The sequence below is a fragment of the Nerophis ophidion genome, linkage group LG04 (genome assembly GCF_033978795.1).
Source record: "Nerophis ophidion isolate RoL-2023_Sa linkage group LG04, RoL_Noph_v1.0, whole genome shotgun sequence".
Taxonomy (NCBI): Eukaryota; Metazoa; Chordata; class Actinopteri; order Syngnathiformes; family Syngnathidae; genus Nerophis; species Nerophis ophidion.
The window spans coordinates 52,870,541-52,885,066 of record NC_084614.1 but is presented as its reverse complement, the minus strand read 5'-3'; the positions used below and the strand labels follow the sequence as shown (position 1 = coordinate 52,885,066).

General features: G+C 41.6%; 1 protein-coding gene across 3 annotated transcripts in view; it reads right to left on the bottom strand.

Moving 5' to 3' along the window:
* Positions 1–14,526, bottom strand: part of sipa1 (signal-induced proliferation-associated 1) — a 58,593-nt gene that overhangs the window by 37,719 nt on the left and 6,348 nt on the right. Inside the window, exon 1 of one of the 3 annotated variants that reach the window (XM_061898289.1) lies at positions 13,577–13,600. The exons of the other annotated variants lie outside the window; for them this stretch is intronic. The gene's annotated coding sequence lies outside the window, so the exon portion shown is untranslated. Of the gene's footprint in view, positions 1–13,576; positions 13,601–14,526 lie in introns of those variants that run through there. 3 annotated transcript variants of the gene reach the window in all.

Below are 14,526 nucleotides of genomic sequence, written 5' to 3'. Positions count from 1 at the left end.
CATCTTCATTGCTGCACTTGGACTTTTTTGTTGTTTGCCGTTGGCGACCCTTTGAGTTCCAGTTACTTCATGCTGCAATTAACCAAGTATGCTTACCTACAAGCTGCTTGCTGGGAGACACAACTTTTGCAGACATGCGACCAGGTCGTAACACTTACAAAGTAAATCTTAATGAAAGTTGAAAAAAAAAAAGGAATTAAAGAAAAACAACAACAAAAATAAAAGATCGACCGAGTGATGTCCAAACCTTCTGCCCATTAACGTCACATCAAGAAAGTTTAGGCAGCCGAGCTACACCACAAAACTTCTTCGAAAAGAAAAAGGGCAAAAAATACGGACTTTTTTATAACGCGATCTCGGGAATAACGTGATCTGTTTTTAATGGACCCCAACAACCGCATTATATCAAACTTTGTGTGTAGTCAGTCCATTTGCCCGCATATCATTCCACGGAATCATGTGCCCAAAGAAATAAATCACACGTGTTGGTGACTGTGCTTTTTTATAGGGTAAGATTGCAAAACAAGCCACCATTTGGCCAAATAAAATTGTAAGTCTCAGCCCTTTGATAAAGGAGTTGAAAACACAATTTAATTAAATAATAATTCAAAGTAAAGCACGAATGTATGCGTGGTTCCTCCAAAAAAAGTTTTAATGTTTCTGTCAGCTATTGCTTTGAGGTTAAAAAGTGCCTGGCAATAAAGTCATCAAACACAGACTGAAAGAAGACAGACACGCCAGTGCTATTTTGAGGAAGTCATGGTCGCTTGACATGGAGTATTTCGCACACCGCAAGCATGCGTCCTGTGAAACGGGAAACGATGACTGACATTTGAACCAAGAGACTCGAAAGGATGAGTGTCATCATCATTCAGCCTCCACACCTTTTTGCAGCAGTTTTCACATGAAGAAGCTACTAACCACAGTCGACTCAGCGCTATAACGCCACCGGGATGACTGTGTGGCGATATAATCGGGTGATCTGTTTTCCCTTCAGGTGAAGCTGTGAAAATCAGTTTAAGGGATTAGCAGCAATTAGACATGATCAAAAACAAAAGTCACGTTTAAAAAGTTAGCAATGTAAAGCTTTTTTGTGCTGCACAATGTGTCTACCATTGTGCTAGTCGGTGGAATCAAACTTTGTCACACTTGTAACCGCTTCAAAGCTGCTTTAAAGTCCAGTTTCAGCGTTGAACGTGTTTTTAGTTGTGTCGAGCCGCCTCACCACTTCTAGCATTTAAAAAAAGATTGATTTAAGGAAATCTAAAACCAGCTGTCATTATTGATCATACACCACGCTGGTACATCAGAGATCTGATTGCCCTACTGCATTGCTGCTAAACCTTTTGACACTGGCCCAGCCTGCTAGCGATGCTTTTAGGTAAAGTAATAGTAGTGTAATAATGTGACTGTATCTGAAGCCTCCCTACCCTAACAAGCCCCATCCTTCTGGAGCCACACTGCGGAAGGTGAACTGGCTCAATTCCAAAAAGCTGTTAAGTCGATTGCATTGCACTACTCTGCCTTTTTCTGCCGTGCCTAGGATAGTATCTCTCCTTTTCTGTCTAAACAATTTGCATGTGTCAGTCTGAATAACAGTCCCCTGAAGACACACGGACTACGCCAGCCTTAGCTGAGTGGAATATTTGAAAATAGTATTTGTAACGATGGTGAAAGTGTAGTTCGACTACCCCAATCTTGTAATTCCTTAAACCCACTGTTAAAAATATTGTCAAAATACATGAAACATGGTGCAAAGGGTCACTTGTTTTGTTTTCTGCAATAACTGTTTTCAGAGCAGTACACATTTATAATAAGAAAACTATATTCCAAAGCATCGACACATTCTGGTGCGAATCTAGATAAAGGTGCAGATACAGGATACAATTTTTAAGTCACTATGGTACCAATGGAATTGTCCACATTCCAGGGTCGTACTGTTAAAAGAAGAAAGAGCAACGCCTCAGTTTTTGTACGCTCCACTTTTCGGAGGATTCAAGTTTTTGGACACATCGTGCGGCCAAAACATTGGGTCTTACAAATGGGTTTGTTTGCCCGCATATCATTCCACAGAATGACGTTCCTAAACAATGTATTCCACCCACTGGTGAGTCAGTCTTGATATGTTATTAATACACTGCGTGGGTTTCATAGTGTGTCTTCCCTACAAAACGTGGCCGTGTTAGTATGCTCTCACCTCCCCACCCGGAAGTCATCCTCCCTGGGGCGGATCTACAGGGGAGACTGGGTGCCTGGGGCGAGTACTGGGCTAGGGCGGGTGGACCTCTCCCACAGCTTGGGGACTGGGGGAGCTCAGATCATGCCAACGGTTTTATTGTAATCCACATCAGAGAAAGTGCAGGACATACTGTATGTGGCCTTATAGGATGCTCCAGTCAGGATGAGTCAGGGTAGCTGAAAACTTTACAAGACTGACTTCAGTCATTTATCCATCCATCCATCCATCATCTTCCGCTTATCCGAGGTCGGGTCGCGGGGGCAACAGCCTAAGCAGGGAAACCCAGACTTCCCTCTCCCCAGCCACTTCGTCTAGCTCTTCCCGGGGGATCCCGAGGCGTTCCCAGGCCAGCCGGGAGACATAGTCTTCCCAACGTGTCCTGGGTCTTCCCCGTGGCCTCCTACCGGTTGGACGTGCCCTAAACACCTCCCTAGGGAGGTGTTCGGGTGGCATCCTGACCAGATGCCCGAACCACCTCATCTGGCTCCTCTCGATGTGAAGGAGCAGCGGCTTTACTTTGAGTTCCTCCCGGATGGCAGAGCTTCTCACCCTATCTCTAAGGGAGAGCCCCGCCACCCGGCGGAGGAAACTCATTTCGGCCGCTTGTACCCGTGATCTTATCCTTTCGGTCATGACCCAAAGCTCATGACCATAGGTGAGGATGGGAACGTAGATCGACCGGTAAATTGAGAGCTTTGCCTTCCGGCTCAGCTCCTTCTTCACCACAACTGAAGAGGCCGCACCGATCCGCCTGTCGATCTCACGATCCACTCTTCCCTCACTCGTGAACAAGACTACTAGGTACTTGAACTCCTCCACTTGGGGCAGGGTCTCCTCCCCAACCCGGAGATGGCACTCCACCCTTTTCCGGGCGAGAACCATGGACTCGGACTTGGAGGTGCTGATTCTCATTCCGGTCGCTTCACACTCGGCTGCGAACCGATCCAGCGAGAGCTGAAGATCCCGGTCAGATGAAGCCATCAGGACCACATCATCTGCAAAAAGCAGAGACCTAATCCTGCGGTTACCAAACCGGAACCCCTCAACGCCTTGACTGCGCCTAGAAATTCTGTCCATAAAAGTTATGAACAGAATGGGTGACAAAGGACAGCCTTGGCGGAGTCCAACCCTCACTGGAAATGTGTTCGACTTACTGCCGGCAATGCGGACCAAGCTCTGGCACTGATCGTACAGGGAACGGACCGCCACAATAAGACAGTCCGATACCCCATACTCTCTGAGCACTCCCCACAGGACTTCCCGAGGGACACGGTCGAATGGCTTCTCCAAGTCCACAAAGCACATGTAGACTGGTTGGGCAAACTCCCATGCACCCTCAAGAACCCTGCCGAGAGTATAGAGCTGGTCCACAGTTCCACGACCAGGACGAAAACCACACTGTTCCTCCTGAATCCGAGGTTCGACTATCCGACGTAGCCTCCTCTCCAGTACACCTGAATCAACCTTACCGGGAAGGCTGAGGAGTGTGATCCCACGATAGTTGGAACACACCCTCCGGTCCCCCTTCTTAAAGAGAGGAACCACCACCCCGGTCTGCCAATCCAGAGGTACCGCCCCCGATGTCCACGCGATGCTGCAAAGTCTTGTCAACCAAGACAGCCCCACAGCATCCAGAGCCTTAAGGAACTCCGGGCGGATCTCGTCCACCCCTGGGGCCTTGCCACCGAGGAGCTTTTTAACTACCTCAGCGACCTCAGCCCCAGAAATAGGAGAGTCCACCACAGATTCCCCAGGCACTGCTTCCTCATAGGAAGACGTGTTGGTAGGAGTAAAAAGGTGAATTAAATATTATGTTTTATGACCGGCTTTATTTTCACTCTCACATTTCACTTTGTGACAATTTTGTCTCCAAGTGCATTTTGGGTAAAATCTTCATCAACCGTCCACCAACGTCATCAGTCACTTGTCAACACAATGCAAGCTAGGTGAGCAATGTAACAGCAATTTTAACATGAGTGGCAGTTCATAAAAACATAAAAGTGGAGCGGCAAAGCGCAAAGAAAAGTAAAAAAGAGACCAAGTGAAGCAGTTGTGCTTTGTCTCTCTCTCGGCTGCATTGAGTTTTTCCTACTGCTACGAGCGAGGTGCGAATCCAGGTCGACGGCAAGAGGGGCAAGTGTGCTGATTACAGAGATAAAAGCACAGGCTATTTGCCCAACAGCACACGGATTTGTTACCTCACTGATTCTCCGTCACCCATGTGTGACATCATTACTGGTTGAGTTATTGCAACAATTACCCTTACAAGTCTCTGTGCTTTTAATTTTTATTTTTTTTTTAAATCGGTTACCAGTACTTTGATAACAAAGGCATAAATAGTATTGAATTCAAGAAAGAACTCTATACAAAATATGACGGGGGTATCTGCTTGTCTCTCCCTCCCCTTCCCTATTCTCTTCCCTCGCCGCTCATCGCCATCTTTGCCAAGAAGAGTCTTCATTTAATGTAAAAGCTACGTTAAATGTTCTTTAATTGTATTGTATTATTGTACTTTGCTTTGTTTTCCAAATGTAAAACTGTCATTAGTTTATATAAAATGTGTTTTGTGTTTATATGTTTGGGTGTCTGGAACAGATCAATTCATTTTCATTATGTCTTATAAGCAAAATTGCTTTGGTTTACATACGAAGCAGCCTTTGTCGGACCTTTTGGAAAAAAAATACTTACAAAACCAACCCACTGTAGTCCCTTTTTTCCTTTAGATTAATTTCCATCGCACATTATGACTTGAGCATGACAGGACATCTATAAAGCAATTACAGTGCATGTGTAATATTACTTTTTCATTAAGACAATGTCAATAATATTTATACTCACACATGCAAAAAGTATTCAATTTGCATTGTCAGACAAAATGTACATCATTAAATAAATGCTGACTTGATGATGCAAGCTTACGTTTTGAATAATAGGACCTTTTAACTTTTAGGGTATAATGATTTTCAATAACACAATTTTTTTTTAGGGTATAATGATTTTCAATAACAAAAAAAATCCAATGGGTCAAACAGCTCTCTTATTACATTATGGTGATTAGGTATTAATAACACAAATACAATCAACCCAAGATCTTTACACCTGTAGAACAGCACTGCATCATACTGGTTTTGAACATGTTGGTTACCCTATGTGGCTGTATTAGAACATCTCTTAACATGATGGTATACAGTAGCTAATGGTGTGGTCAGTGAATGCACATTTTAGTCACATTCATATATCACAAATTGAAAGAGAGCCATCCAAATAAACTATGTCATTTTTGTTTTCTGTAGTCTTTCTGAAGAGTCCACCCGTCCAGCCATCCATCCATCCATCCATCCATCCATCCATCCATCCATCCATCCATCCATCCATCTTCTTTCGCTTATCCGAGGTCGGGTCACAGGGGCAGCAGCTTAAGCAGGGAAGCCCAGACTTCCCTCTCCCCGGCCACTTCTTCTAGCTCTTCCTGGGGAATCCCGAGGCGTTCCCAGGCCAGCCAGGAGACATAGTCTTCCCAACGTGTCCTGGGTCTTCCCCGTGGCCTCCTACCGGTTGGATGTGCCCTAAACATCTCCCTAGGGAGGCGTTCGGGTGGCATCCTGACCAGATGCCCGAACCACCTCATCTGGCTCCTCTCAATGTGGAGGAGCAGCGGCTTTACTTTGAGTTCCTCCCGGATGGCAGAGCTTCTCACCTTATCTCTAAGGGAGAGACCCGCCACCCGGCGGAGGAAACTAATTTCGGCCGCTTGTACCCGTGATCTTATCCTTTCGGTCATGACCCAAAGCTCATGACCGTAGGTGAGGATGGGAACGTAGATTGACTGGTAAATTGAGAGCTTTGCCTTCCGGCTCAGCTCCTTCTTCACCACAACGCTGAAGAGTCAGCAGGCAAAATTAGAATATATTTCTGTAAGTTTGCGTCTTGAAGAGGAACCACATTTCTAATTCGGGCCGTGAGCTGAAAAAGCTTGGAAACTTTGCTCTGTGCTGTACTGTACTTTGTCTCCTGTCTTAAAGCCACAACACAAAAAGATCCTCTTCAAATGCGAGTTCAGTGTGGTCTGCTGCAGTTTCAGTTCTGTGTGGGTGTTTTACAGCACTGACATAAAGCCCAAACTAATGTATTATAGAATGAGTAATAAGAGCTCTGCTTACAACATTGGCGTGTATAAATCATTCCAATGTTCTAACAGCAGCATGGTGAGAGAAACTGCAGTCAAACTAAGGAGGAAATGAGCCCTTTCTGTTGTATTGTTGATATTAATACTTGAATTCCTGTGAAAATAAAGGAGCACAAGCTAAAAGTGTTGCTAAGTAAAAGCTATTGTTTCCACTTTGGCCTTCGTGCTGCTAGTGAAAGAAAGCACCTCTATTGTCTTTGATATGCATTTGCCATGACATCAACATTGTGTGCTGGCAGAGCACTACCACTTCCTGTGTGTCTCAAAATACACCTTGTGGAGGGCTGTGTGTGTTTGTGTGTACGTGTGTGATGAAGGTCCATGTGTGCTGACACTATCAAACAGTGCTCATGCATGTGGCACACAGTCTTCATGGTGACAGGAAGAGCAGCTGTCCCTGTGTGTGTGTGTGTGCGTAAGTGCGTGTGTGTGGATGCAAAAGTAACTGACCCTCAACTTGATGACTGCATCCATTATGCTGATCTTGAACGCTTCTCATTTACCACAATCATTTTGCACCAGCAGCACTGCACAAGGAAGAGGAAGAACACCAGCACACTACTATGTCTTGAACACTGTCCTGCTTCCATCTTCACCTTCCGAGGAATACACGCTGCCCACCATTGCTTCCTTCTTGTTTATATGTCAACACACAATAAAATGGCTGCAGATGCAACATTTTAACCACTTTTCCACATAGAAATGCTTGAAAGTGTGAGGAAATGTCTCTCTGCTGTGGTATTGAACTTACGAGTGTTTTCATTTCTTTTATTTCATAAAGTTGCAGTCATTTTTGGAAGGAAGTGACTTCTCTGCCTCCACAACTCTTTTGTTGACTTTCATAGGCAGCATTTGTGGTTTGGTTTTGCACACAAACATATGTTAACAGTACAAATGCATTTATTCTCAAACAAACACATGTATCTTGATTTTGTGCAACAATCAAAATTACATAACAATATAAAATATGAACAGCTTACTGCTACTAGAAAAGTTGAAATCGAAAAAAAAAGGAACTTTATCATGCTAATTACATCATCACAGCAAATCATGTAATGCAAATATTCACCTAGATTGCCCACCCCACCCTGTGGTGGTGGGGTCTGAGTTAGGGGCGTGGTCACCATGATGTCATTCTATAATTTGCATAATTTTTTGTGATATGATTTTCTTTAAAAAAGGCTAAAAAAAAAAAAAGTATACATACATGTATAAAAATCACTGTTATTAATTAGTATGAACATATATATATTTTATATATATTTTTTTCTCTTTATTTTTTATATATTTTGTTTCCAGTCTCTAGAACATTTAAGTTACTTTTTTTTTTTATTAAAAATGACTAGCAACAAATCTACCATATTTTTCTGGCGTTATCATTGACTGTACTCGTGTTTGGAGACTCTACTTATGTCCCTCAATGTCCACGACAAAAGGCAAGCTGCTGCGAGCATGACATCACACTTGCTCCGCGCTGCTGCTCCTGTTGGACTTTGTCTCCTTAAAAGCAGCCGCAGTACTCTTAATATTTGCACATTTTGTAGATCGCTGTCCGCGGGTATATCTGGGATATATTAAAGGACTTCCAGACCACAAACATGCTGCTTCCACTGCAGACAATCGCGTGCGTATTGCTTAAGTCGTCACAACATCCTGTTTCGGCAACGCTGTTCTGGTGGTCGAGAGCCTTTTTTCGGCGGCCAAATTTTCGGTGCATCCAGGGTCACACCAGGGTTGAGGGGTTTAGCCCCCCCTGGCCTCTCCAAACCCAACTCAGCAGAACCGCAACATGTAAAAATATCACCCTTTATAAAGTAATTTTCAAGTAAAGTGCAAGCAATCTGTCAGACTCGTGGGTTCTGGTCCCGCTCAGAGCAGTAGGAAAAAACAACGCAGCTGAGAAAGCGTTCACAAACGCTAGACAAAGCGGAGCTGTTTGTGATTGACAGCTATGAACACCAATCATTGCATTCCGCCGTCAAAATCCCAATCGGGGGCCTCCGGGCTTCAACCCAGGTAAGTACGTGCATTACAGCGCTCCTGGGTGTATCATTAGTAGATAGTGCCCAAACAAGAGGCTATAATATCCATTCATACTGTAACGACGTGCTGGTGGTAATGTATTGTGTTTGTGTGGTTTTGATTTGATGTTCACCGTTCCCATGATTGTAAACACAGTCTGTGCCTTAAAGGGGTTAGCGGAGAATGAAGTGTTGTTGTGTGTCTTGGGTAGCATGGAGACAAAACTGTGTGTACAGAGGTAAGATGTGTTGGAATTTAGCCGGTTGTTAGTACAAGATTGGGAATAAAAGTCAAAAATGGCATCTGACTTTGTGTGACTTCTTCTGGAGGTTACAATACATTACTCAACCATCCATTTACCACCGCTTGTCCCTCTCAGAGTTGTTGATATTGCTTTAATTTGTTTTCACGTGAGAATATTTTATATTAGGTGTGGCATCTGATTTTGCTGTGGCGGTGTGCCACAATCAGTCACATTATGGGGAAACCTTGAGCTTACTTCCATCCATCCATTTTCTACTGCTTGTCCCTTTTGGGGTCGCTGGAGCCTATCTCAGCTGCATTCGGGCAGTAGGCGGGGTACAACCTGGACAAGTCGCCACCTCATCGCGGGACCAACACAGATAGACAACATTCACAATAACATTCACACACTAGGGCCAATTTAGTGTTGGCAATCAACCTATCCCCAGGTGTATGTTTATGGAGGTGGGAGGAAGCCAGGGTACCCCGAAGGAACCCACGCAGTCACAGAGAGAAGATGCAAACTCCACAAAGAAAGATCCCGAGTGCAGGATCGAACCCAGAACCTTCGTATTGTGAGGCAAATGCACTAATCCCTCTTTCACCGTGTTGCCTACCTTGAGTTTACTTACTTAGGGTTGCACTATTAATCAATTTCAAATCATAATTGGATCATGACAACATGCTCCTTTCCCATACCTGTGGGCGTATGGGATCCTCCTTCCTGCGAGAGTACTCTGAATAGACAAATGACTGTCCCCACACACACAACAGTGTTTTCATTGTATTCATTTATATATAGCCACAAATGAAATTTGCCCCGACACAAATGCGGATTTGGAGATTCCAGTTTGCCCTCACTTGTAATCATTCATAATGGAACTGTGGCGGTATTCATCGCAACTCCGCTTCTCTACAGCATTCATATGCACCTGTTTTGTCAGAGAACAAGACGACGCAGAAGAGGTCTGTGGTGGCAATGGTGCAACTTTATCATCACATTTAGCGAATAAAATGTATAAATATTAGGTAAAGACAGATTAAAAAATGTGGGTCTTAAGCCTGCTCTTAAAAACATGAACATTTTCTGCAGCCCTGAGGTCCTCCAGCAAGCTGTTTCATACACAGGAGGCATAATATTGGAAAGATGCCATTCCGTGACTTTGTGTCTTGACTTTTGGAATAATTAACAGATGAGTGCCGGAGGATCTCATGGTCCGCGGAGGTTCGTAGGGTAAAAGCAAATCTGAAAAATAAAAAGGCCCAATACGATTAAATCTTTTGTACATCGTACGAAGAACCCAAAAATGTAACATGACTAAAACTTCAGTCTTGTCTTGGTTAAGCTGAAAAATGTTATCTGCCCTCCGGTATTTAAGATCTAAAAAGCAACTAAAAAAGTATCAATTGGTTTTGTGTCATCAGAAAGCATGAAAATGTACAAATGTGTGTGATCAGCATAACTGTGGAAATAAATTTCATGTCTCCTGATGACATAACCGAGTGGAGTCATGTAAATGTTTAAAAGAAAAGGATCTAAATTGATCTTTGAGGCACACCACATGTGAGTTTGTGGGTCTTTGAGCAGAATTAATCCATACTTACCAAGAACTTTCTGTGAGATAGAAAGTGAACCATTAGTGAATAGTACCAAAGAGGCCCAGCAGGTGTTCCAGTCCATTTAAAAGAATGAAGTGATCTATAATATCTAAGGCTGAACTAAGATCCAGTAGAACAAAGACTGACATTTTTTGAGAATCATCACTCAACCTGAGATCCTGCACAATCTTTAAAAGCGCCATGTCTGTACTGTGGTTCACCCTAAATCAAGATGGAAACTTCTGTAAAATATTGCATTTATTTATAAAAATTAAATGGTTGTTTCAAAACATTTTTTTTCTAAAATGTAACCTTAAAGTGGTAAGTTTGATACAGGTCTGTAATTATTAAAATTGTCAGCATCCAAATTGATCTTCTTTAACAGCAGCAAGAGAGACCCCTGTCTGAAGCAAGCAATGTTTAAAATATCCTCTCTCAAAGAACCATAAAGTATTCTAAAAAACATTTATTTGGAATTGAATCTAAAAGCCATGTGGTGATTCTCATTGTAGAAAAAACCATGTCAAGCATCTCAGCATTAACAAGGACAAAACTATCCAGCGTTTCCTCAGGTACAAACAGACACTCGGATAAATTAAAAGCACTGAGAAGATAAAACGTCACATCTGGTTGTGTTTGTATATCTTGTGCCTTGCTTTTATCCCGTAATCAAATACAAAATGTGACGTATGTGTCACACGAGCGGAGATCCGCCTACACAAGCTTCGAGAATGTGCATTACCACCATCGTGCAAGGTGCACAGAATACCTCCAAAAGCATTCAGTCCAGTTCAGTTTCAGTTTATTTCGAACATGCATATGATACAATGTAATGTATCACATATTTCCAGTGATTTTATAGCAGCACGTTCGAAAATGAGTAGGAAGAAGCGGAGCTTAATTAATTCTACCCTTTTTGAAAGCAATTTTATCCCATTTCCTTGTTCTCTGTTTGTAACAGAACAGTGAATAAAAAAAAAAATAATGAATAAATAATATACCATAGTAAGTAAACAAATATTAAATACATAAATAATCATTATCTAAAAAAAAACAAGGTTGAAGATGTTCATCATAATTGTTCTTTTTTGGACTTTGTGAACACTTGTAATTTGAATAGTCTCTTAAACTGAATAATAATGGTGCTTTGTTTGATTTCTTTAGTGGACCCATTCCATAATTGAATTCCACATACAGATATGCTAAAGGTTTTAAGTGTGGTACACGTTTTAAATTATATTTTCCTCTGAGGTTATATTTCTCTTCTTTGATAAAATTGTTGTACATTCTTGGGTCGCAGGTTATAGTTTGCTTTGTACATAATTTTAGCTGTTTGCAAACGCACCAAGTCGCTGAATTTCAATATTTTTGACTCAATAAATAAAGGGTTTGCATGTTCTCTATATCCAACATTATGTATTATTCTAATTGATCTTTTTTGTAACACTGTTAGTGAATGAAGCAAACATTTGTATTTGTTTCCCCATATTTCTACACTATAACTCAGATATGCTAAAACTAGAGAGCAGTAGAGAATCCATCCATCCATTTTCTACCACTAGTCCCTTTCGGGATCGCGGGGGTGCTGGAGCCTATCCCAGCTACACTCGGGCGGGAGGCGGAGTACACCCTGGACAAGTCCACCTCATCGCAGGGCCAATACAGATAGACAGACAACATTCACAATCACAATCACACTTGGGCCAATTCAGTGTTGCTAATCGACCTATCCCCAGGTGCATGTCTTTGGAAGTGGGAGGAAGCCGGAGTGAACCCACACAGTCATGTGGAGAACATGCAAACTCTACACAGAAAGTACTGTGAAGCACACGCACTGACCTCTGTTCCACCATGCTGCCCGCAGTAGAGAATACGAAGTGATTTTTGGTCCAGAGCATATTTTGCTTTATTCATTATTGACGTGTTTCTTGCTACTTTATGTTGTACAATTTTTACATGAGGTTTCCAGTTCATTTTATCATCTAATATTACACCCAAAAATTTGTTTTATTTTACCCTTTCAATGTCTACTTCGTCCATTTGTATTTGTGTTCTACTTTCCCTTCCACTGTTACCAAATAACATCATTTTAGTTTTACTGAGATTCAAAGATTTTGTCTGATTTCGTCAAACCATCCTTTTAATTTATTATTTTCTTCTGTTATTATTTGTATTAGCTCTTGTGTGTTCTCTCCTGAACAAAACACAGTTGTACCATCTGCAAATAATACTAACTTTTTAACTTTACAAATTTTGTTTACATAAAGATTAAACAATTTTGGTCCTAGTATTGATCCCTGAAGTACGCAACAAAATAATTTCAGCTCAGTAAAAGTGTGTTCACCTATCTTCACGTATTGCTTTCTGTTGGTTAAGTAGCTCCTTACCCAGTTCAAGACCCAACTTCTGATTCCATACGTGTCTAATCTGATTATTAAGATATTATGATTGATTGTGTCAAATGCTTTTGTTAAATCTATAAACACTGCAGCAGCACATTTTTCCCTATCTATTGCATTGGTAATCTCTTCTGTTATTTTGATTATTGCCATTGATGTTGGTTCTGTATCCATATTGGTTGTCTGTGAGTCCTTCAATTTAATGTATGAATTTGTCCAATCAGTTGTTCAATATTTTTTTTTTTAATTGTGGAAGTACAGAAACTGGTCTGTAGTTTGTAAACTGATGTTTGTTACCAGTCCTATAAATTCGTACGACTTTTGCTATTTTCATTATATCTGGAAATTTGCCTGTTCAAAATGATAGGTTGCTGATATATGTTTAAAGGCCTACTGAAATGAGATTTACTTATTCAAACGGGGATAGCAGGTCCATTCTATGTGTCGTACTTCATAATTTCGCGATATTGCCATATTTTTGCTGAAAGGATTTAGTAGAGAACATCGACGATAAAGTTTGCAACTTTTGGTGCTGATAAAAAAGCCTCGCCTTTACCGGAAGTCACAGACGATGACATCACAAGGGTGAGGGCTCCTCACGTCCTCACATTGTTTTTAATGGGAGCCTCCAGCAGCAAGAGCTATTCGGACCGAGAAAACGACAATTGCCCCATTAATTTGAGCGAGGATGAAAGATTTGTGGATGATGATATCGATAGCGAAGGACTAGAAAAAAAAAAAAAATAAATAAAATAAAAAGCGACGGCTCCGGGCGGCAAGAGTGTGAGCGTTTCAGATGTAATTAGACACATTTAGTAGGATATTTCTGGAAGATCCCTTATCTGCTTATTGTTTTAATAGTGTTTTAATGAGATTGTAAAGACATACCTCGAGGTCAGATGGCTGCAGTGAACACGCACTGTCTCAGAGAGAAGCCGAGGAGCCAAGGTCACAGCTGCCTTTTAAACAGCTACTGCAGGAGGATGAATAATCCAATGATGTCTCCGGTAGGATATATATATCACAATTTTCCCATCCAAAAACATGCTGGTTGACGTAGAGAAACATGTTCGCTTGACCGCTCTGTGTTAAAAACAAAGAAACACCGGCTGTGTCTCAGTGCTAAAGACAGCTGCAATACACCGCTTTCCACCAACAGCATTGTTCTTTATAGTCTCTGTTATTAATTGAACAAATTGCAAAAGATTCAGCAACACAGATGTCTAAATTACTGTGTAATTATGCGATGAAAAGAGACAACTTTTAGGCGTAACTGGTGCTGAGCTAATATTTCCTGACAGTCCGTGACGTCACGTGCACGCGTCATCATTCCGCGACGTTTTCAACAAGAAACTCCACGGGAAATTTAAAATTGCAATTTAGTCAACTAAACCGGCCGTATTGGCATGTGTTGCAATGTTAATATTTCATTATTGATATATAAACTATCAGACTGCGTGGTCGGTAGTAGTGGGTTTCAGTAGGCCTTTAAGGTTCTGAAATCTCTTCCATAACCTTTTTATTGTTTCCATATCAATTTCGTTACAATCAGTTGAGATCTTGAATTTAAATGTTTTCACAATATTGATTATTTCCTCTTTTATCACACCTTTGAGGAAGTAAGAGTTGGGATTTCTGTCTATAGTGTCATTCAAGTCCTCAACTGACTCGGGATCTGGAATCTTTTCCTCCAGATTTTGTCCAATGTTCACAAAGTATAAATGGACGCCTTCAACTACTTTGTTCATATTGTCATTTTATACATTTCTATCTGAGAAGTATTTAGGATAATCCTTCTTAGGACCATTTTTATAATGCTATTTAGGATGCCCCATGTT